Here is a 23,990-nt window from a genome sequence, read left to right as displayed (position 1 = left end):
GTCAGATTGACTGTAAACAGAAATAAACTGAAAGAATGAGCAAACCTATAAAGCAAAGATTTTTTATGAGTGCTTGAAAATAGGAAATGATGTAAGGTGCTTATGCACTTAGATGCTTGGGGTTGATTTTGGTTTTAGTATTCTCCAAAACTATACAGTAGGAGTATTTAAAAAATAAAACAGTAATGGTCAGATTGACTGTAAACAGAAATAAAGTGAAAGAACGAGCAAACCTATAAAGCAAAGATTTTTATGAGTGCTTGAAAATGGGACATGATGTGAAAGTGCTTATGCACTTAGATACTTGGGGTTGATTTTGGCTTTAGTTTTCTCCAAAACTATACAGTAGAAATATTTGAAACTTAATACAGTAATCGTCAGATTGACTGTAAACAGAAATAAACTGAAAGAACGAGCAAACCTATAAAGCAAAGATTTTTATGAGTGCTTGAAAATGGGACATGATGTAAAGTGCCTATGCACTTAGATGCTTGGGGTTGATTCTGGCTTTAGTATTCTCCAAAACTATACAGTAGAAGTATTTAAAAAATAATACAGTAATGGTCAGATTGACTGTAAACAGAAATAAACTGAAAGAACGAGCAAACCTATAAAGCAAAGATTTTTATGAGTGCTTGAAAATGGGACATGATGTAAAGTGCTTATGCACTTAGATGCTTGGGGTTGATTTTGGTTTTAGTTTTCTCCAAAACTATACAGTAGAAATATTTGAAACTTAATACAGTAATCGTCAGATTGACTGTAAACAGAAATAAACTGAAAGAACGAGCAAACCTATAAAGCAAAGATTTTTATGAGTGATTGAAATGGGGACATGATGTAAAGTGCTTATGCACTTAGATGCTTGGTGGTTGATTTTAGCTTTAGTTTTCTAAAAAAAATATACAGTAGAAATATTTGAAACTTAATAGAGTAATGGTCAGATTGACTGTTAACATAAATAAACGGAAGGAACGAGCAAACCTATAAAGCAAAGATTTTTATGAGTGCTTGAAAATGGGACATGATGTAAAGTTCTTATGCACTTAGATGCTTGGGGTTGATTTTGGCTTTAGTTTTCTCCAAAACTATACAGTAGAAATATTTGAAACTTAGTACAGTAATGGTCAGATTGACTGTAAACAGAAATAAACTGAAAGAATGAGCAAACCTATAAAGCAAAGATTTTTTATGAGTGCTTGAAAATAGGAAATGATGTAAGGTGCTTATGCACTTAGATGCTTGGGGTTGATTTTGGTTTTAGTATTCTCCAAAACTATACAGTAGGAGTATTTAAAAAATAAAACAGTAATGGTCAGATTGACTGTAAACAGAAATAAAGTGAAAGAACGAGCAAACCTATAAAGCAAAGATTTTTATGAGTGATTGAAATGGGGACATGATGTAAAGTGCTTATGCACTTAGATGCTTGGTGGTTGATTTTAGCTTTAGTTTTCTAAAAAAAAATATACAGTAGAAATATTTGAAACTTAATACAGTAATGGTCAGATTGACTGTTAACAGAAATAAACTGAAAGAACGAGCAAACCTATAAAGCAAAGATTTTTATGAGTGCTTGAAAATAGGAAATGATGTGAAGTGCTTATGCACTTCGATGCTTGGGGTTGAATTTGGCTTTAGTTTTCTCCAAAACTATACAGTAGAAATATTTGAAACTTAGTACAGTAATGGTCAGATTGACTGTAAACAGAAATAAACTGAAAGAATGAGCAAACCTATAAAGCAAAGATTTTTATGAGTGCTTGAAAATAGGAAATGATGTAAAGTGCTTATGCACTTCGATGCTTGGGGTTGATTTTGGCTTTAGGTTTCTCCAAAACTATAGAGTAGAAATATTTGAAACTTAATACAGTAATGGTCAGATTGACTGTAAACAGAAATAAACTGAAAGAACGAGCAAACCTATAAAGCAAAGATTTTTATGAGTGCTTGAAAATGGGACATGATGTAAAGTGCCTATGCACTTAGATGCTTGGGGTTGATTCTGGCTTCAGTATTCTCCAAAACTATACAGTAGAAGTATTTAAAAAATAATACAGTAATGGTCAGATTGACTGTAAACAGAAATAAACTGAAAGAACGAGCAAACCTATAAAGCAAAGATTTTTATGAGTGCTTGAAAATGGGACATGATGTGAAAGTGCTTCAGAATCAGAATCAGAATCAGAATCAGAAAGAGCTTTATTGCCAAGTATGTTTGCGCATACAAGGAATTTGTTTTAGTGACATAAGCTTCCAGTACACAGAGACACCAACACACAAAAAAAAAAAAAAAAAAAAAAAGGTAGTCAAATAAATAAGTGTATAAACAATTGTGCTATAAATGATAATGGAATAGGATTGAAAAAGATGCAGGGATGTACTAGGATGGAGGGGTAACAAATAAATATAAGGATGTTGCACTTTTGTTTGCATAAGCATAAGTGGGGAACATTTAACTGTTCATGAGGTAGATTGCCTGGGGGAAGAAACTGTTTTTGTGCCTTGCTGTTCTGGTATTTGCGGCTCTGAGACGCCGACCAGATGGCAAAAGTTCAAAAATGGGGTGACTTGGATGTGAGGGATCCAGAGTGATTTTATGAGCCCTTTTCCTCACTCTGGATGTATACAGTTCTTGAAGGGTGGGCAGGGGAGCACCAATAATCCTTTCAGCAGTCCGAACAGTTCTCTGTAGTCTTCTGATGTCTGATTTTGTTGCTGAGCCAAACCAGACAGTTATAGAAGTACACAGTACAGACTCAATGACGGCTGAGTAGAACTGTTTCAGCAGCTCCTGTGGCAAGTTAAACTTCCTCAGCTGGCGAAGGAAATACAACCTTTGTTGGGCCTTTTTTACAATGGAGTCAATGTGATTGTCCCACTTCAGGTCCTGAGAGATGGTGGTTCCCAGGAATCTGAATGACTCCACTGCAGTCACAGGGCTGTTCATGATGGTGAGTGGGGAAAGTGCAGGGGGGTTTCTCCTGAAGTCCACGATCATCTCCACTGTTTTGAGCGTGTTCAGCTCCAGGTTGTTAAGACTGCACCAGACAGCCAGCTGCTCAACCTCTTGTCTGTAAGCAGACTCATCACCGTCCTGAATGAGGCCGATGACTGTAGTGTCATCTGCAAACTTCAGGAGCTTGACAGAGGGGTCTTTAGAGGTGCAGTCGTTGGTGTACAGGGAGAAGAGCAGAGGGGAGAGAACACATCCCTGAGGGGCACCAGTGTTGGTGGAGCAGCTGTTTGATGTGAATTTCCCCAGTCTCACTAACTGTTGCCTATCTGTCAGAAAGCTGGTGATCCACTGACAGATAGAGCTAGGAACAGAGAGCTGGATCAGTTTGGTCTGGAGGGTTGTTGGGATGATGGTGTTGAAAGCCGAACTAAAGTCCACAAACAGGATCCTCACATAAGTCCCTGTTTTGTCCAGATGTTGCAGGATGAAGTGCAATCCTATGTTGATTGCATCATCCACGGACCTGTTTGCTCGGTAAGCAAACTGCAGGGGGTCCAGTAAGGGTCCAGTGATGTCCTTCAGATAACCCAGAACCAGTTTTTCAAACGACTTCATGACGACAGACGTTAGAGCCACAGGTCTGTAGTCGTTAAGTCCTGTTATCTTGGGTTTCTTTGGGATGGGGATGATGGTGGAGCGTTTGAAGCAGGAAGGTACTTCACACAACTCCAGGGATCTGTTGAAGATCTGTGAAAAGATGGGGGCCAGCTGGTCAGCACAGATTTTCAGACAGGCTGGTGTAACACCATCTGGGCCTGGTGCTTTTCTTCTTTTGTTCTTCTTGAAGACCTGGCGCACATCATCTTCACAGATTTGAAGAGCAGTAGGTGTGGAACGGGTGATTGCAGGAGGTGTTAATGGTTGTGCAGGGAGATGGTCAGAATGGGTGTTGGGGGTTTCAAATCTGCAATAAAACTCATTCAGGTCGTTAGCAAGCCGTTGATTAGCCTCAGTGCTAGGGGATGGTGTCTTGTAGTTTGTGATGGCCCTCAGTCCTCTCCAAACTGAAGTTGAGTCATTGGAAGAAAACTGGTCTTCCAACTTTTTAGCGTAGTTCTTTTTAGCCGCTCTGATCTCTTTGTTCAGTGTGTTCCTGGCCTGATTGTACAAGACCCTGTCCCCATTTCTGTAGGCATCCTCTTTGGCCTGACGAAGATGTCTGAGTTTTACTGTAAACCATGGCTTATCGTTGTTGAATGTTAAATAAGTCCTGGTAGGAATGCAAACATCCTCACAGAAACTAATATAGGATGTTACAGTCTCTGTGAGTTCGTCCAGATCGGTGGTAGCAGCTTCAAAAACACTCCAATCAGTGAGGTCAAAACAAGATTGTAAATCCTGCTCCGTTTCGCTGGTCCATCTCTTCACAGTCCTTACTACAGGTTTAGCAGATTTAAGTTTCTGTTTGTAGGATGGTATAAGATGAATCAGACAGTGATCAGAATTTCCCAAAGCTGCTCGTGGAACAGAGTGATATGCGTCCTTTATTGTAGTGTAGCAGTGATCCAATATATTACTGTCTCTGGTGGGACATGTAACATGCTGTCTGTATTTTGGCAGTTCACGGGACAGATTGGCTTTATTAAAGTCCCCGAGAATGATTAAAACAGAGTCTGGGTGTTGTTGTTCTGTCTCTGTGATCTGATCAGCAAGTTTCTGTAAAGCTGAGCTCACATGCGCTTGAGGATGGATGTAAACACTGACCAGAATGAACGAGTGAAACTCCCGCGGCGAATAGAACGGCTTGCAGTTGACAAACTGCATTTCTAGATCAGGACAGCACATCTTCTTTAACACAGTTACATCTCTACACCACCGCTCATTGATGTAAAAGCATGTCCCGCCGCCGCGCGATTTCCCCGTTGATTCTGTGTCACGATCCGCTCTAAACAGCTGAAAGCCCGGCAGATAGAGCGCGCTGTCCGGCATGGTGTCATTCAGCCAGGTTTCCGTGAAACACAGAGCAGCAGAGTGAGAGAAATCCTTATTTGTCCGAGAGAGCAGAAGGAGTTCGTCTGTTTTGTTGGGTAGAGAGCGGAGATTTGCCAGATGGATGCTAGGCAACGGCATTCGAAATCCGCGCTTCCTGAGTCTGACGAGCGCTCCCGCTCGCTTCCCCCGTCTGCGCGTCCTGAAGCGTTTGATCAGCGCCGCCGCTCCTCCGATAACAACGTTCAGTAAAACGTCTGAATAATTTAAATCTGGTAAAAGATCTTGTGGTGTGTTCTGCCGAATGTTCAGCAGTTCATCCCTGGTGAAACTGATAGTGTTTGTTAAACAAAAAACAGGAAAAACGAACAAAAACAGTACAAACACTGGAGAGCCAAGCACTGAAGCAGCCATGCGCGGCGCCATCGCATGGCATGGCTGAAAATAATACAGTAATGGTCAGATTGCTTATGCACTTAGATGCTTGGGGTTGATTCTGGCTTTAGTTTTCTCCAAAACTATACAGTAGAATTATTTGAAAAATAATAAAGTAATGGCCAGATTGACTGTAAACAGAAATAAACTGAAAGAACGAGCAAACCTATAAAGCAAAGATTTTTATGAGTGCTTGAAAATGGGACATGATGTAAAGTTCTTATGCACTTAGATGCTTGGGGTTGATTTTGGCTTTAGGTTTCTCCAAAACTATAGAGTAGAAATATTTGAAACTTAATACAGTAATGGTCAGATTGACTGTAAACAGAAATAAACTGAAAGAACGAGCAAACCTATAAAGCAAAGATTTTTATGAGTGCTTGAAAATGGGACATGATGTAAAGTGCCTATGCACTTAGATGCTTGGGGTTGATTTTGGCTTTAGTTTTCTCCAAAACTATACAGTAGAAGTATTTAAAAAATAATACAGTAATGGTCAGATTGACTGTAAACAGAAATAAACTGAAAGAACGAGCAAACCTATAAAGCAAAGATTTTTATGAGTGCTTGAAAATGGGACATGATGTGAAAGTGCTTATGCACTTAGATGCTTGGGGTTGATTCTGGCTTTAGTTTTCTCCAAAACTATACAGTAGAATTATTTGAAAAATAATAAAGTAATGGCCAGATTGACTGTAAACAGAAATAAACTGAAAGAACGAGCAAACCTATAAAGCAAAGATTTTTATGAGTGCTTGAAAATGGGACATGATGTAAAGTTCTTATGCACTTAGATGCTTGGGGTTGATTTGGCTTTAGTTTTCTCCAAAACTATACAGTAGAAATATTTGAAACTTAATACAGTAATCGTCAGATTGACTGTAAACAGAAATAAACTGAAAGAACGAGCAAACCTATAAAGCAAAGATTTTTATGAGTGCTTGAAAATGGGACATGATGTAAAGTGCCTATGCACTTAGATGCTTGGGGTTGATTCTGGCTTTAGTATTCTCCAAAACTATACAGTAGAAGTATTTAAAAAATAATACAGTAATGGTCAGATTGACTGTAAACAGAAATAAACTGAAAGAACGAGCAAACCTATAAAGTAAAGATTTTTATGAGTGCTTGAAATGGGACATGATGTAAAAAAGCTTATGCGCTTAGATTCTTGGGGTTGAATTTGGTTTTAGTTTTCTCCAAAACTATACAGTAGAAATATTTGAAACTTAATACAGTAATGGTCAGATTGACTGTGAACAGAAATAAACTGAAAGAACGAGCAAACCTATAAAGCAAAGATTTTTATGAGTGCTTGAAACTGGGACATGATGTAAAGTTCTTTTGCACTTAGATGTTTGGGGTTGATTTTGGCTTTAGTTTTCTCCAAAACTATACAGTAGAAATATTAGAAACTTAAAACAGTAATGGTCAGATTGACTGTACACAGAAATAAACTGAAAGAACGAGCAAACCTATAAAGCAAAGATTTTTATGAGTGATTGAAATGGGGACATGATGTAAAGTGCTTATGCACTTAGATGCTTGGTGGTTGAGTTTAGCTTTAGTTTTCTAAATAAAATATACAGTAGAAATATTTGAAACTTAATACAGTAATGGTCAGATTGACTGTTAACAGAAATAAACTGAAAGAACGAGCAAACCTATAAAGCAAAGATTTTTAAGAGTGCTTGAAAATGGGACATGATGTAAAGTGCTTATGCACTTAGATGCTTGGGGTTGATTCTGGCTTTAGTATTCTCCAAAACTATACAGTAGAAGTATTTAAAAAATAAAACAGTAATGGTCAGATTGACTGTAAACAGAAATAAAGTGAAAGAACGAGCAAACCTATAAAGCAAAGATTTTTATGAGTGCTTGAAAATGGGACATGATGTGAAAGTGCTTATGCACTTAGATGCTTGGGGTTGATTTTGGCTTTAGTTTTCTCCAAAACTATACAGTAGAAATATTTGAAACTTAATGCAGTAATCGTCAGATTGACTGTAAACAGAAATAAACTGAAAGAATGAGCAAACCTATAAAGCAAAGATTTTTATGAGTGCTTGAAAATGGGACATGATGTAAAGTGCCTATGCACTTAGATGCTTGGGGTTGATTCTGGCTTCAGTATTCTCCAAAACTATACAGTAGAAGTATTTAAAAAATAATAAAGTAATGGCCAGATTGACTGTAAACAGAAATAAACTGAAAGAACGAGCAAACCTATAAAGCAAAGATTTTTATGAGTGCTTGAAAATGGGACATGATGTAAAGTTCTTATGCACTTAGATGCTTGGGGTTGATTTTGGCTTTAGTTTTCTCCAAAACTATACAGTAGAAATATTTGAAACTTAATGCAGTAATCGTCAGATTGACTGTAAACAGAAATAAACTGAAAGAACGAGCAAACCTATAAAGCAAAGATTTTTATGAGTGCTTGAAAATGGGACATGATGTAAAGTGCCTATGCACTTAGATGCTTGGGGTTGATTCTGGCTTTAGTATTCTCCAAAACTATACAGTAGAAGTATTTAAAAAATAATACAGTAATGGTCAGATTGACTGTAAACAGAAATAAACTGAAAGAACGAGCAAACCTATAAAGTAAAGATTTTTATGAGTGCTTGAAATGGGACATGATGTAAAAAAGCTTATGCGCTTAGATTCTTGGGGTTGAATTTGGTTTTAGTTTTCTCCAAAACTATACAGTAGAAATATTTGAAACTTAATACAGTAATGGTCAGATTGACTGTTAACAGAAATAAACTGAAAGAACGAGCAAACCTATAAAGCAAAGATTTTTAAGAGTGCTTGAATATAGGAAATGATGTAAAGTGCTTATGCACTTCGATGCTTGGGGTTGATTTTGGCTTTAGTTTTCTCCAAAACTATACAGTAGAAATATTTGAAACTTAATACACTAATGGTCAGATTGACTGTAAACAAAAATAAACTGAAAGAACGAGCAAACCTATAAAGCAAAGATTTTTATGAGTGCTTGAAAATGGGACATGATGTAAAGTTCTTATGCACTTAGATGCTTGGGGTTGATTTTGGCTTTAGTTTTCTCCAAAACTATACAGTAGAAATATTTGAAACTTAATACAGTAATCGTCAGATTGCCTGTAAACAGACATAAACTGAAAGAACGAGCAAACCTATAAAGCAAAGATTTTTATGAGTGATTGAAATGGGGACATGATGTAAAAAAGCTTATGCGCTTAGATTCTTGGGGTTGAATTTGGTTTTAGTTTTCTCCAAAACTATACAGTAGAAATATTTGAAACTTAATACAGTAATGGTCAGATTGACTGTGAACAGAAATAAACTGAAATAACGAGCAAACCTATAAAGCAAAGATTTTTATGAGTGCTTGAAACTGGGACATGATGTAAAGTTCTTTTGCACTTAGATGTTTGGGGTTGATTTTGGCTTTAGTTTTCTCCAAAACTATACAGTAGAAATATTTGAAACTTAATACAGTAATCGTCAGATTGCCTGTAAACAGAAATAAACTGAAAGAACGAGCAAACCTATAAAGCAAAGATTTTTATGAGTGATTGAAATGGGGACATGATGTAAAGTGCTTATGCACTTAGATGCTTGGTGGTTGATTTTAGCTTTAGTTTTCTAAAAAAAAATATACAGTAGAAATATTTGAAACTTAATACAGTAATGGTCAGATTGACTGTTAACAGAAATAAACTGAAAGAACGAGCAAACCTATAAAGCAAAGATTTTTATGAGTGCTTGAATATAGGAAATGATGTAAAGTGCTTATGCGCTTAGATTCTTGGGGTGAATTTGGCTTTAGTTTTCTCCAAAACTATACAGTAGAATTATTTGAAAAATAATAAAGTAATGGCCAGATTGACTGTAAACAGAAATAAACTGAAAGAACGAGCAAACCTATAAAGCAAAGATTTTTAAGAGTGCTTGAAAATGGGACATGATGTAAAGTGCTTATGCACTTAGATGCTTGGGGTTGATTCTGGCTTTAGTATTCTCCAAAACTATACAGTAGAAGTATTTAAAAAATAAAACAGTAATGGTCAGATTGACTGTAAACAGAAATAAAGTGAAAGAACGAGCAAACCTATAAAGCAAAGATTTTTATGAGTGCTTGAAAATGGGACATGATGTGAAAGTGCTTATGCACTTAGATACTTGGGGTTGATTCTGGCTTTAGTTTTCTCCAAAACTATACAGTAGAATTATTTGAAAAATAATAAAGTTATGGCCAGATTGACTGTAAACAGAAATAAACTGAAAGAACGAGCAAACCTATAAAGCAAAGATTTTTATGAGTGCTTGAAAATGGGACATGATGTAAAGTTCTTATGCACTTAGATGCTTGGGGTTGATTTTGGCTTTAGTTTTCTCCAAAACTATACAGTAGAAATATTTGAAACTTAATACAGTAATCGTCAGATTGACTGTAAACAGAAATAAACTGAAAGAACGAGCAAACCTATAAAGCAAAGATTTTTATGAGTGATTGAAATGGGGACATGATGTAAAGTGCTTATGCACTTAGATGCTTGGTGGTTGATTTTAGCTTTAGTTTTCTAAAAAAAAGTATACAGTAGAAATATTTGAAACTTAATACAGTAATGGTCAGATTGACTGTTAACAGAAATAAACTGAAAGAACGAGCAAACCTATAAAGCAAAGATTTTTATGAGTGCTTGAAAATAGGAAATGATGTAAAGTGCTTATGCACTTCGATGCTTGGGGTTGATTTTGGCTTTAGTTTTCTCCAAAACTATACAGTAGAAATATTTGAAACTTAGTACAGTAATGGTCAGATTGACTGTAAACAGAAATAAACTGAAAGAATGAGCAAACCTATAAAGCAAAGATTTTTATGAGTGCTTAAAAATAGGAAATGATGTAAAGTGCTTATGCACTTCGATGCTTGGGGTTGATTTTGGCTTTAGGTTTCTCCAAAACTATAGAGTAGAAATATTTGAAACTTAATACAGTAATGGTCAGATTGACTGTAAACAGAAATAAACTGAAAGAACGAGCAAACCTATAAAGCAAAGATTTTTATGAGTGCTTGAAAATGGGACATGATGTAAAGTGCCTTATGCACTTAGATGCTTGGGGTTGATTCTGGCTTCAGTATTCTCCAAAACTATACAGTAGAAGTATTTAAAAAATAATACAGTAATGGTCAGATTGACTGTAAACAGAAATAAACTGAAAGAACGAGCAAACCTATAAAGCAAAGATTTTTATGAGTGCTTGAAAATGGGACATGATGTGAAAGTGCTTATGCACTTAGATGCTTGGGGTTGATTTTGGCTTTAGTTTTCTCCAAAACTATACAGTAGAAATATTTGAAACTTAATACAGTAATGGTCAGATTGACTGTAAACAGAAATAAACTGAAAGAACGAGCAAACCTATAAAGCAAAGATTTTTATGAGTGCTTGAAAATGGGACATGATGTAAAGTGCCTATGCACTTAGATGCTTGGGGTTGATTTTGGCTTTAGTTTTCTCCAAAACTATACAGTAGAAGTATTTAAAAATAATACAGTAATGGTCAGATTGACTGTAAACAGAAATAAACTGAAAGAACGAGCAAACCTATAAAGCAAAGATTTTTATGAGTGCTTGAAAATGGGACATGATGTGAAAGTGCTTATGCACTTAGATGCTTGGGGTTGATTTTGGCTTTAGTTTTCTCCAAAACTATACAGTAGAATTATTTGAAAATAATACAGTAATGGCCAGATTGACTGTAAACAGAAATAAACTGAAAGAACGAGCAAACCTATAAAGCAAAGATTTTTATGAGTGCTTGAAAATGGGACATGATGTAAAGTGCTTATGCACTTAGATGCTTGGGGTTGATTTGGCTTTAGTTTTCTCCAAAACTATACAGTAGAAATATTTGAAACTTAATACAGTAATGGTCAGATTGACTGTAAACAGAAATAAACTGAAAGAACGAGCAAACCTATAAAGCAAAGATTTTATGAGTGCTTGAAAATGGGACATGATGTAAAGTGCTTATGCACTTAGATGCTTGGGGTTGATTTTGGCTTTAGTTTCTCCAAAACTATACAGTAGAAATATTTGAAACTTAATACAGTAATGGTCAGATTGACTGTAAACAGAAATAAACTGAAAGAACGAGCAAACCTATAAAGCAAAGATTTTTATGAGTGCTTGAAAATGGGACATGATGTAAAAGTGCTTATGCACTTAGATGCTTGGGGTTGATTTGGCTTTAGTTTTCTCCAAAACTATACAGTAGAAATATTTGAAACTTAATACAGTAATGGTCAGATTGACTGTAAACAGAAATAAACTGAAAGAACGAGCAAACCTATAAAGCAAAGATTTTTATGAGTGCTTGAAAATGGGACATGATGTAAAGTGCTTATGCACTTAGATGCTTGGGGTTGATTTTGGCTTTAGTTTTCTCCAAAACTATACAGTAGAAATATTTGAAACTTAATACAGTAATGGTCAGATTGACTGTAAACAGAAATAAACTGAAAGAACGAGCAAACCTATAAAGCAAAGATTTTTATGAGTGCTTGAAATGGGACATGATGTAAAGTGCTTATGCACTTCGATGCTTGGGGTTGATTTTGGCTTTAGTTTCTCCAAAAACTATACAGTAGAATATTTGAAAATTAATACAGTAATGGTCAGATTGACTGTAAACAGAAATAAACTGAAAGAACGAGCAAACCTATAAAGCAAAGATTTTTATGAGTGCTTGAAAATGGGACATGATGTGAAAGTGCTTATGCACTTAGATGCTTGGGGTTGATTTTGGCTTTAGTTTTCTCCAAAACTATACAGTAGAATTATTTGAAAACTTAATAACAGTAATGGTCAGATTGACTGTAAACAGAAATAAACTGAAAGAACGAGCAAACCTATAAAGCAAAGATTTTTATGAGTGCTTGAAAATGGGACATGATGTAAAGTGCTTATGCACTTAGATGCTTGGGGTTGAATTTGGCTTTAGTTTTCTCCAAAACTATACAGTAGAAATATTTGAAAAATAATACAGTAATGGTCAGATTGACTGTAAACAGAAATAAACTGAAAGAACGAGCAAACCTATAAAGCAAAGATTTTATGAGTGCTTGAAAATGGGACATGATGTAAAGTGCTTATGCACTTAGATGCTTGGGGTTGATTTTGGCTTTAGTTTTCTCCAAAACTATACAGTAGAATATTTGAAAAATAATACAGTAATGGTCAGATTGACTGTAAACAGAAATAAACTGAAAGAACGAGCAAACCTATAAAGCAAAGATTTTTATGAGTGCTTGAAAATGGGACATGATGTAAAGTGCCTTATGCACTTAGATGCTTGGGGTTGATTCTGGCTTCAGTATTCTCCAAAACTATACAGTAGAAGTATTTAAAAAATAATACAGTAATGGTCAGATTGACTGTAAACAGAAATAAACTGAAAGAACGAGCAAACCTATAAAGCAAAGATTTTTATGAGTGCTTGAAAATGGGACATGATGTAAAGTGCTTATGCACTTAGATGCTTGGGGTTGATTCTGGCTTTAGTTTTCTCCAAAACTATACAGTAGAATTATTTGAAAAATAATAAAGTAATGGCCAGATTGACTGTAAACAGAAATAAACTGAAAGAACGAGCAAACCTATAAAGCAAAGATTTTTATGAGTGCTTGAAAATGGGACATGATGTAAAGTTCTTATGCACTTAGATGCTTGGGGTTGATTTGGCTTTAGTTTTCTCCAAAACTATACAGTAGAAATATTTGAAACTTAATACAGTAATCGGTCAGATTGACTGTAAACAGAAATAAACTGAAAGAACGAGCAAACCTATAAAGCAAAGATTTTTATGAGTGCTTGAAAATGGGACATGATGTAAAGTGCTTATGCACTTAGATGCTTGGGGTTGATTTTGGCTTTAGTATTCTCCAAAACTATACAGTAGAAGTATTTAAAAATAATACAGTAATGGTCAGATTGACTGTAAACAGAAATAAACTGAAAGAACGAGCAAACCTATAAAGCAAAGATTTTTATGAGTGCTTGAAAATGGGACATGATGTAAAGTGCTTATGCACTTAGATGCTTGGGGTTGATTTTGGCTTTAGTTTTCTCCAAAACTATACAGTAGAAATATTTGAAAACTAATACAGTAATGGTCAGATTGACTGTAAACAGAAATAAACTGAAAGAACGAGCAAACCTATAAAGCAAAGATTTTTATGAGTGCTTGAAAATGGGACATGATGTAAAAGTGCTTATGCACTTAGATGCTTGGGGTTGATTTTGGCTTTAGTTTTCTCCAAAACTATACAGTAGAAATATTTGAAACTTAATACAGTAATGGTCAGATTGACTGTAAACAGAAATAAACTGAAAGAACGAGCAAACCTATAAAGCAAAGATTTTTATGAGTGCTTGAAAATGGGGACATGATGTAAAGTTCTTATGCACTTAGATGCTTGGGGTTGAATTTGGCTTTAGTTTTCTCCAAAACTATACAGTAGAAATATTTGAAACTTAATACAGTAATGGTCAGATTGACTGTAAACAGAAATAAACTGAAAGAACGAGCAAACCTATAAAGCAAAGATTTTTATGAGTGCTTGAAAATGGGACATGATGTAAAGTGCTTATGCACTTAGATGCTTGGGGTTGATTTTGGCTTTAGTTTTCTCCAAAAACTATACAGTAGAAATATTTGAAACTTAATACAGTAATGGTCAGATTGACTGTAAACAGAAATAAACTGAAAGAACGAGCAAACCTATAAAGCAAAGATTTTTATGAGTGCTTGAAAATGGGACATGATGTAAGTGCTTATGCACTTAGATGCTTGGGGTTGATTTGGCTTTAGTTTTCTCCAAAACTATACAGTAGAAATATTTGAAACTTAATACAGTAATGGTCAGATTGACTGTAAACAGAAATAAACTGAAAGAACGAGCAAACCTATAAAGCAAAGATTTTTATGAGTGCTTGAAAATAGGGACATGATGTAAAGTGCTTATGCACTTCGATGCTTGGGGTTGATTTTGGCTTTAGTTTTCTCCAAAACTATACAGTAGAAATATTTGAAACTTAATACAGTAATGGTCAGATTGACTGTAAACAGAAATAAACTGAAAGAACGAGCAAACCTATAAAGCAAAGATTTTTATGAGTGCTTGAAATGGGACATGATGTAAAGTGCTTATGCACTTAGATGCTTGGGGTTGATTTTGGCTTTAGTTTTCTCCAAAACTATACAGTAGAAATATTTGAAACTTAATACAGTAATGGTCAGATTGACTGTAAACAGAAATAAACTGAAAGAACGAGCAAACCTATAAAGCAAAGATTTTTATGAGTGCTTGAAATGGGACATGATGTAAAGTGCTTATGCACTTAGATGCTTGGGGTTGATTTTGGCTTTAGTTTTCTCCAAAACTATACAGTAGAAATATTTGAAACTTAATACAGTAATCGTCAGATTGACTGTAAACAGAAATAAACTGAAAGAACGAGCAAACCTATAAAGCAAAGATTTTTATGAGTGATTGAAATGGGGACATGATGTAAAGTGCTTATGCACTTAGATGCTTGGTGGTTGATTTTAGCTTTAGTTTTCTCCAAAAAAATATACAGTAGAAATATTTGAAACTTAATACAGTAATGGTCAGATTGACTGTTAACAGAAATAAACTGAAAGAACGAGCAAACCTATAAAGCAAAGATTTTTATGAGTGCTTGAAAATAGGAAATGATGTAAAGTGCTTATGCACTTCGATGCTTGGGGTTGATTTTGGCTTTAGTTTTCTCCAAAACTATACAGTAGAAATATTTGAAACTTAGTACAGTAATGGTCAGATTGACTGTAAACAGAAATAAACTGAAAGAATGAGCAAACCTATAAAGCAAAGATTTTTATGAGTGCTTGAAAATAGGAAATGATGTAAGGTGCTTATGCACTTCGATGCTTGGGGTTGATTTTGGCTTTAGTTTTCTCCAAAACTATACAGTAGAAATATTTGAAACTTAATACAGTAATGGTCAGATTGACTGTAAACAGAAATAAACTGAAAGAACAAGCAAACCTATAAAGAAAAGATTTTAATGAGTGCTTGAAAATGGGACATGATGTGAAAGTGCTTATGCGCTTCGATTCTTGGGGTGAATTTGGCTTTAGTTTTCTCCAAAACTATACAGTAGAATTATTTGAAAAATAATAAAGTAATGGCCAGATTGACTGTAAACAGAAATAAACTGAAAGAACGAGCAAACCTATAAAGCAAAGATTTTTATGAGTGCTTGAAAATGGGACATGATGTAAAGTGCTTATGCACTTAGATGCTTGGGGTTGATTCTGGCTTTAGTATTCTCCAAAACTATACAGTAGAAGTATTTAAAAAATAAAACAGTAATGGTCAGATTGACTGTAAACAGAAATAAAGTGAAAGAACGAGCAAACCTATAAAGCAAAGATTTTTATGAGTGCTTGAAAATGGGACATGATGTGAAAGTGCTTATGCACTTAGATGCTTGGGGTTGATTCTGGCTTTAGTTTTCTCCAAAACTATACAGTAGAATTATTTGAAAAATAATAAAGTAATGGCCAGATTGACTGTAAACAGAAATAAACTGAAAGAACGAGCAAACCTATGAAGCAAAGATTTTTATGAGTGCTTGAAAATGGGACATGATGTAAAAAAGCTTATGCGCTTAGATTCTTGGGGTTGAATTTGGTTTTAGTTTTCTCCAAAACTATACAGTAGAAATATTAAAAAATAAAAAAGTAATGGTCAGATTGACTGTAAACAGAAATAAACTGAAAGAACGAGCAAACCTATAAAGCAAAGATATGAGTGCTTGAAAATGGGACATGATGTAAAGTGCTTATGCACTTAGATGCTTGGTGGTTGATTTTGGCTTTAGTTTTCTCCAAAACTATACAGTAGAATTATTTAAAAAATAATACCGTAATGGTCAGATTGACTGTAAACAGAAATAAACTGAAAGAACGAGCAAACCTATAAAGCAAAGATTTTTATGAGTGCTTGAAAATGGGACATGATGTAAAGTGCCTATGCACTTAGATGCTTGGGGTTGATTCTGGCTTCAGTATTCTCCAAAACTATACAGTAGAAGTATTTAAAAAATAATACAGTAATGGTCAGATTGACTGTAAACAGAAATAAACTGAAAAGAACGAGCAAACCTATAAAGCAAAGATTTTTATGAGTGCTTGAAAATGGGACATGATGTGAAAGTGCTTATGCACTTAGATGCTTGGGGTTGATTCTGGCTTTAGTTTTCTCCAAAACTATACAGTAGAATTATTTGAAAAATAATAAAGTAATGGCCAGATTGACTGTAAACAGAAATAAACTGAAAGAACGAGCAAACCTATAAAGCAAAGATTTTTATGAGTGCTTGAAAATGGGACATGATGTAAAGTTCTTATGCACTTAGATGCTTGGGGTTGATTTTGGCTTTAGTTTTCTCCAAAACTATACAGTAGAAATATTTGAAACTTAATACAGTAATCGTCAGATTGACTGTAAACAGAAATAAACTGAAAGAACGAGCAAACCTATAAAGCAAAGATTTTTATGAGTGCTTGAAAATGGGACATGATGTAAAGTGCCTATGCACTTAGATGCTTGGGGTTGATTCTGGCTTTAGTATTCTCCAAAACTATACAGTAGAAGTATTTAAAAATAATACAGTAATGGTCAGATTGACTGTAAACAGAAATAAACTGAAAGAACGAGCAAACCTATAAAGCAAAGATTTTTATGAGTGCTTGAAAATGGGACATGATGTAAAGTGCTTATGCACTTAGATGCTTGGGGTTGATTTTGGTTTTAGTTTTCTCCAAAACTATACAGTAGAAATATTTGAAACTTAATACAGTAATGGTCAGATTGACTGTAAACAGAAATAAACTGAAAGAACAAGCAAACCTATAAAGAAAAGATTTTTAATGAGTGCTTGAAAATGGGACATGATGTGAAAGTGCTTATGCACTTCGATTCTTGGGGTGAATTTGGCTTTAGTTTTCTCCAAAACTATACAGTAGAATTATTTGAAAAATAATAAAGTAATGGTCAGATTGACTGTAAACAGAAATAAACTGAAAGAACGAGCAAACCTATAAAGCAAAGATTTTTATGAGTGCTTGAAAATGGGACATGATGTTAAGTGCTTATGCACTTAGATGCTTGGGGTTGATTTTGGCTTTAGTATTCTCCAAAACTATACAGTAGAAGTATTTAAAAATAAAACAGTAATGGTCAGATTGACTGTAAACAGAAATAAAGTGAAAGAACGAGCAAACCTATAAAGCAAAGATTTTTATGAGTGCTTGAAAATGGGACATGATGTGAAAGTGCTTATGCACTTAGATGCTTGGGGTTGATTCTGGCTTTAGTTTTCTCCAAAACTATACAGTAGAATTATTTGGAAAATAATAAAGTAATGGCCAGATTGACTGTAAACAGAAATAAACTGAAAGAACGAGCAAACCTATAAAGCAAAGATTTTTATGAGTGCTTGAAAATGGGACATGATGTAAAAGTGCTTATGCGCTTAGATGCTTGGGGTTGATTTTGGCTTTAGTTTTCTCCAAAACTATACAGTAGAAATATTTGAAACTTAGTACAGTAATGGTCAGATTGACTGTAAACAGAAATAAACTGAAAGAACGAGCAAACCTATAAAGCAAAGATTTTTATGAGTGCTTGAAAATGGGACATGATGTAAAGTTCTTATGCACTTAGATGCTTGGGGTTGATTTTGGCTTTAGTTTTCTCCAAAACTATACAGTAGAAATATTTGAAACTTAATACAGTAATCGTCAGATTGACTGTAAACAGAAATAAACTGAAAGAACGAGCAAACCTATAAAGCAAAGATTTTTATGAGTGATTGAAATGGGGACATGATGTAAAGTGCTTATGCACTTAGATGCTTGGTGGTTGATTTTAGCTTTAGTTTTCTCCAAAAAAATATACAGTAGAAATATTTGAAACTTAATACAGTAATGGTCAGATTGACTGTTAACAGAAATAAACTGAAAGAACGAGCAAACCTATAAAGCAAAGATTTTTATGAGTGCTTGAAAATAGGAAATGATGTAAAGTGCTTATGCACTTCGATGCTTGGGGTTGATTTTGGCTTTAGTTTTCTCCAAAACTATACAGTAGAAATATTTGAAACTTAGTACAGTAATGGTCAGATTGACTGTAAACAGAAATAAACTGAAAGAATGAGCAAACCTATAAAGCAAAGATTTTTATGAGTGCTTGAAAATAGGAAATGATGTAAAGTGCTTATGCACTTCGATGCTTGGGGTTGATTTTGGCTTTAGTTTTCTCCAAAACTATACAGTAGAAATATTTGAAACTTAATACAGTAATGGTCAGATTGACTGTAAACAGAAATAAACTGAAAGAACGAGCAAACCTATAAAGCAAAGATTTTTATGAGTGCTTGAAAATGGGACATGATGTAAAGTGCCTTATGCACTTAGATGCTTGGGGTTGATTCTGGCTTCAGTATTCTCCAAAACTATACAGTAGAAGTATTTAAAAAATAATACAGTAATGGTCAGATTGACTGTAAACAGAAATAAACTGAAAGAACGAGCAAACCTATAAAGCAAAGATTTTTATGAGTGCTTGAAAATGGGACATGATGTGAAAGTGCTTATGCACTTAGATGCTTGGGGTTGATTCTGGCTTTAGTTTTCTCCAAAACTATACAGTAGAATTATTTGAAAAATAATAAAGTAATGGTCAGATTGACTGTAAACAGAAATAAACTGAAAGAACGAGCAAACCTATAAAGCAAAGATTTTTATGAGTGCTTGAAAATGGGACATGATGTAAAGTTCTTATGCACTTAGATGCTTGGGGTTGATTTTGGCTTTAGTTTTCTCCAAAACTATACAGTAGAAATATTTGAAACTTAATACAGTAATCGTCAGATTGACTGTAAACAGAAATAAACTGAAAGAACGAGCAAACCTATAAAGCAAAGATTTTTATGAGTGCTTGAAAATGGGACATGATGTAAAGTGCCTATGCACTTAGATGCTTGGGGTTGATTCTGGCTTTAGTATTCTCCAAAACTATACAGTAGAAGTATTTAAAAATAATACAGTAATGGTCAGATTGACTGTAAACAGAAATAAACTGAAAGAACGAGCAAACCTATAAAGCAAAGATTTTTATGAGTGCTTGAAAATGGGACATGATGTAAAGTGCTTATGCACTTAGATGCTTGGGGTTGATTTTGGTTTTAGTTTTCTCCAAAACTATACAGTAGAAATATTTGAAACTTAATACAGTAATGGTCAGATTGACTGTAAACAGAAATAAACTGAAAGAACAAGCAAACCTATAAAGAAAAGATTTTAATGAGTGCTTGAAAATGGGACATGATGTGAAAGTGCTTATGCGCTTCGATTCTTGGGGTGAATTTGGCTTTAGTTTTCTCCAAAACTATACAGTAGAATTATTTGAAAATAATAAAGTAATGGCCAGATTGACTGTAAACAGAAATAAACTGAAAGAACGAGCAAACCTATAAAGCAAAGATTTTTATGAGTGCTTGAAAATGGGACATGATGTAAAGTGCTTATGCACTTAGATGCTTGGGGTTGATTTTGGCTTTAGTATTCTCCAAAACTATACAGTAGAAGTATTTAAAAAATAAAACAGTAATGGTCAGATTGACTGTAAACAGAAATAAAGTGAAAGAACGAGCAAACCTATAAAGCAAAGATTTTTATGAGTGCTTGAAAATGGGACATGATGTGAAAGTGCTTATGCACTTAGATGCTTGGGGTTGATTCTGGCTTTAGTTTTCTCCAAAACTATACAGTAGAATTATTTGGAAAATAATAAAGTAATGGCCAGATTGACTGTAAACAGAAATAAACTGAAAGAACGAGCAAACCTATAAAGCAAAGATTTTTATGAGTGCTTGAAAATGGGACATGATGTAAAAAAGCTTATGCGCTTAGATTCTTGGGGTTGAATTTGGTTTTAGTTTTCTCCAAAACTATACAGTAGAAATATTAAAAAAATAAAAAAGTAATGGTCAGATTGACTGTAAACAGAAATAAACTGAAAGAACGAGCAAACCTATAAAGCAAAGATATGAGTGCTTGAAAATGGGACATGATGTAAAGTGCTTATGCACTTAGATGCTTGGTGGTTGATTTTGGCTTTAGTTTCTCCAAAACTATACAGTAGAATTATTTAAAAAATAATACAGTAATGGTCAGATTGACTGTTAACAGAAATAAACTGAAAGAACGAGCAAACCTATAAAGCAAAAATTTTTAGAGTGCTTGAAAATAGGAAATGATGTAAAGTGCTTATGCACTTCGATGCTTGGGGTTGATTTTGGCTTTAGTTTTCTCCAAAACTATACAGTAGAAATATTTGAAACTTAGTACAGTAATGGTCAGATTGACTGTAAACAGAAATAAACTGAAAGAATGAGCAAACCTATAAAGCAAAGATTTTTATGAGTGCTTGAAAATAGGAAATGATGTAAGGTGCTTATGCACTTCGATGCTTGGGGTTGATTTTGGCTTTAGTTTTCTCCAAAACTATACAGTAGAAATATTTGAAACTTAATACAGTAATGGTCAGATTGACTGTAAACAGAAATAAACTGAAAGAACAAGCAAACCTATAAAGAAAAGATTTTAATGAGTGCTTGAAAATGGGACATGATGTGAAAGTGCTTATGCGCTTCGATTCTTGGGGTGAATTTGGCTTTAGTTTTCTCCAAAACTATACAGTAGAATTATTTGAAAAATAATAAAGTAATGGTCAGATTGACTGTAAACAGAAATAAACTGAAAGAACGAGCAAACCTATAAAGCAAAGATTTTTATGAGTGCTTGAAAATGGGACATGATGTTAAGTGCTTATGCACTTAGATGCTTGGGGTTGATTTTGGCTTTAGTATTCTCCAAAACTATACAGTAGAAGTATTTAAAAAATAAAACAGTAATGGTCAGATTGACTGTAAACAGAAATAAAGTGAAAGAACGAGCAAACCTATAAAGCAAAGATTTTTATGAGTGCTTGAAAATGGGACATGATGTGAAAGTGCTTATGCACTTAGATGCTTGGGGTTGATTCTGGCTTTAGTTTTCTCCAAAACTATACAGTAGAATTATTTGAAAATAATAAAGTAATGGCCAGATTGACTGTAAACAGAAATAAACTGAAAGAACGAGCAAACCTATAAAGCAAAGATTTTTATGAGTGCTTGAAAATGGGACATGATGTAAAAAGCTTATGCGCTTAGATTCTTGGGGTTGATTTTGGCTTTAGTTTTCTCCAAAACTATACAGTAGAAATATTTGAAACTTAGTACAGTAATGGTCAGATTGACTGTAAACAGAAATAAACTGAAAGAACGAGCAAACCTATAAAGCAAAGATTTTTATGAGTGCTTGAAAATGGGACATGATGTAAAGTTCTTATGCACTTAGATGCTTGGGGTTGATTTTGGCTTTAGTTTTCTCCAAAACTATACAGTAGAAATATTTGAAACTTAATACAGTAATGGTCAGATTGACTGTAAACAGAAATAAACTGAAAGAACGAGCAAACCTATAAAGCAAAGATTTTTATGAGTGATTGAAATGGGGACATGATGTAAAGTGCTTATGCACTTAGATGCTTGGTGGTTGATTTTAGCTTTAGTTTTCTAAAAAAAATATACAGTAGAAATATTTGAAACTTAATACAGTAATGGTCAGATTGACTGTTAACAGAAATAAACTGAAAGAACGAGCAAACCTATAAAGCAAAGATTTTTATGAGTGCTTGAAAATAGGAAATGATGTAAAGTGCTTATGCACTTCGATGCTTGGGGTTGATTTTGGCTTTAGTTTTCTCCAAAACTATACAGTAGAAATATTTGAAACTTAGTACAGTAATGGTCAGATTGACTGTAAACAGAAATAAACTGAAAGAACGAGCAAACCTATAAAGCAAAGATTTTTATGAGTGCTTGAAAATGGGACATGATGTAAAGTGCTTATGCACTTAGATGCTTGGGGTTGATTCTGGCTTCAGTATTCTCCAAAACTATACAGTAGAAGTATTTAAAAAATAATACAGTAATGGTCAGATTGACTGTAAACAGAAATAAACTGAAAGAACGAGCAAACCTATAAAGCAAAGATTTTTATGAGTGCTTGAAAATGGGACATGATGTGAAAGTGCTTATGCACTTAGATGCTTGGGGTTGATTCTGGCTTTAGTTTTCTCCAAAACTATACAGTAGAATTACTTGAAAAATAATAAAGTAATGGTCAGATTGACTGTAAACAGAAATAAACTGAAAATACGAGCAAACCTATAAAGCAAAGATTTTTATGAGTGCTTGAAAATGGGACATGATGTAAAGTTCTTATGCACTTAGATGCTTGGGGTTGATTTTGGCTTTAGTTTTCTCCAAAACTATACAGTAGAAATATTTGAAACTTAATACAGTAATCGTCAGATTGACTGTAAACAGAAATAAACTGAAAGAACGAGCAAACCTATAAAGCAAAGATTTTTATGAGTGCTTGAAAATGGGACATGATGTAAAGTGCCTATGCACTTAGATGCTTGGGGTTGATTCTGGCTTTAGTATTCTCCAAAACTATACAGTAGAAGTATTTAAAAATAATACAGTAATGGTCAGATTGACTGTAAACAGAAATAAACTGAAAGAACGAGCAAACCTATAAAGCAAAGATTTTTATGAGTGCTTGAAAATGGGACATGATGTAAAGTGCTTATGCACTTAGATGCTTGGGGTTGATTTTGGTTTTAGTTTTCTCCAAAACTATACAGTAGAAATATTTGAAACTTAATACAGTAATGGTCAGATTGACTGTAAACAGAAATAAACTGAAAGAACAAGCAAACCTATAAAGAAAAGATTTTAATGAGTGCTTGAAAATGGGACATGATGTGAAAGTGCTTATGCGCTTCGATTCTTGGGGTGAATTTGGCTTTAGTTTTCTCCAAAACTATACAGTAGAATTATTTGAAAAATAATAAAGTAATGGCCAGATTGACTGTAAACAGAAATAAACTGAAAGAACGAGCAAACCTATAAAGCAAAGATTTTTATGAGTGCTTGAAAATGGGACATGATGTAAAGTGCTTATGCACTTAGATGCTTGGGGTTGATTTTGGCTTTAGTATTCTCCAAAACTATACAGTAGAAGTATTTAAAAAATAAAACAGTAATGGTCAGATTGACTGTAAACAGAAATAAAGTGAAAGAACGAGCAAACCTATAAAGCAAAGATTTTTATGAGTGCTTGAAAATGGGACATGATGTGAAAGTGCTTATGCACTTAGATGCTTGGGGTTGATTCTGGCTTTAGTTTTCTCCAAAACTATACAGTAGAATTATTTGGAAAATAATAAAGTAATGGCCAGATTGACTGTAAACAGAAATAAACTGAAAGAACGAGCAAACCTATAAAGCAAAGATTTTTATGAGTGCTTGAAAATGGGACATGATGTAAAAAAGCTTATGCGCTTAGATTCTTGGGGTTGAATTTGGTTTTAGTTTTCTCC

The sequence above is a fragment of the Carassius auratus genome, chromosome 32, assembly GCF_003368295.1.
Source record: "Carassius auratus strain Wakin chromosome 32, ASM336829v1, whole genome shotgun sequence".
NCBI classification, from domain to species: domain Eukaryota; kingdom Metazoa; phylum Chordata; class Actinopteri; order Cypriniformes; family Cyprinidae; genus Carassius; species Carassius auratus.
The sequence above is the reverse complement of the archived record's forward strand: the minus strand, read 5'-3'. Positions refer to the sequence as shown.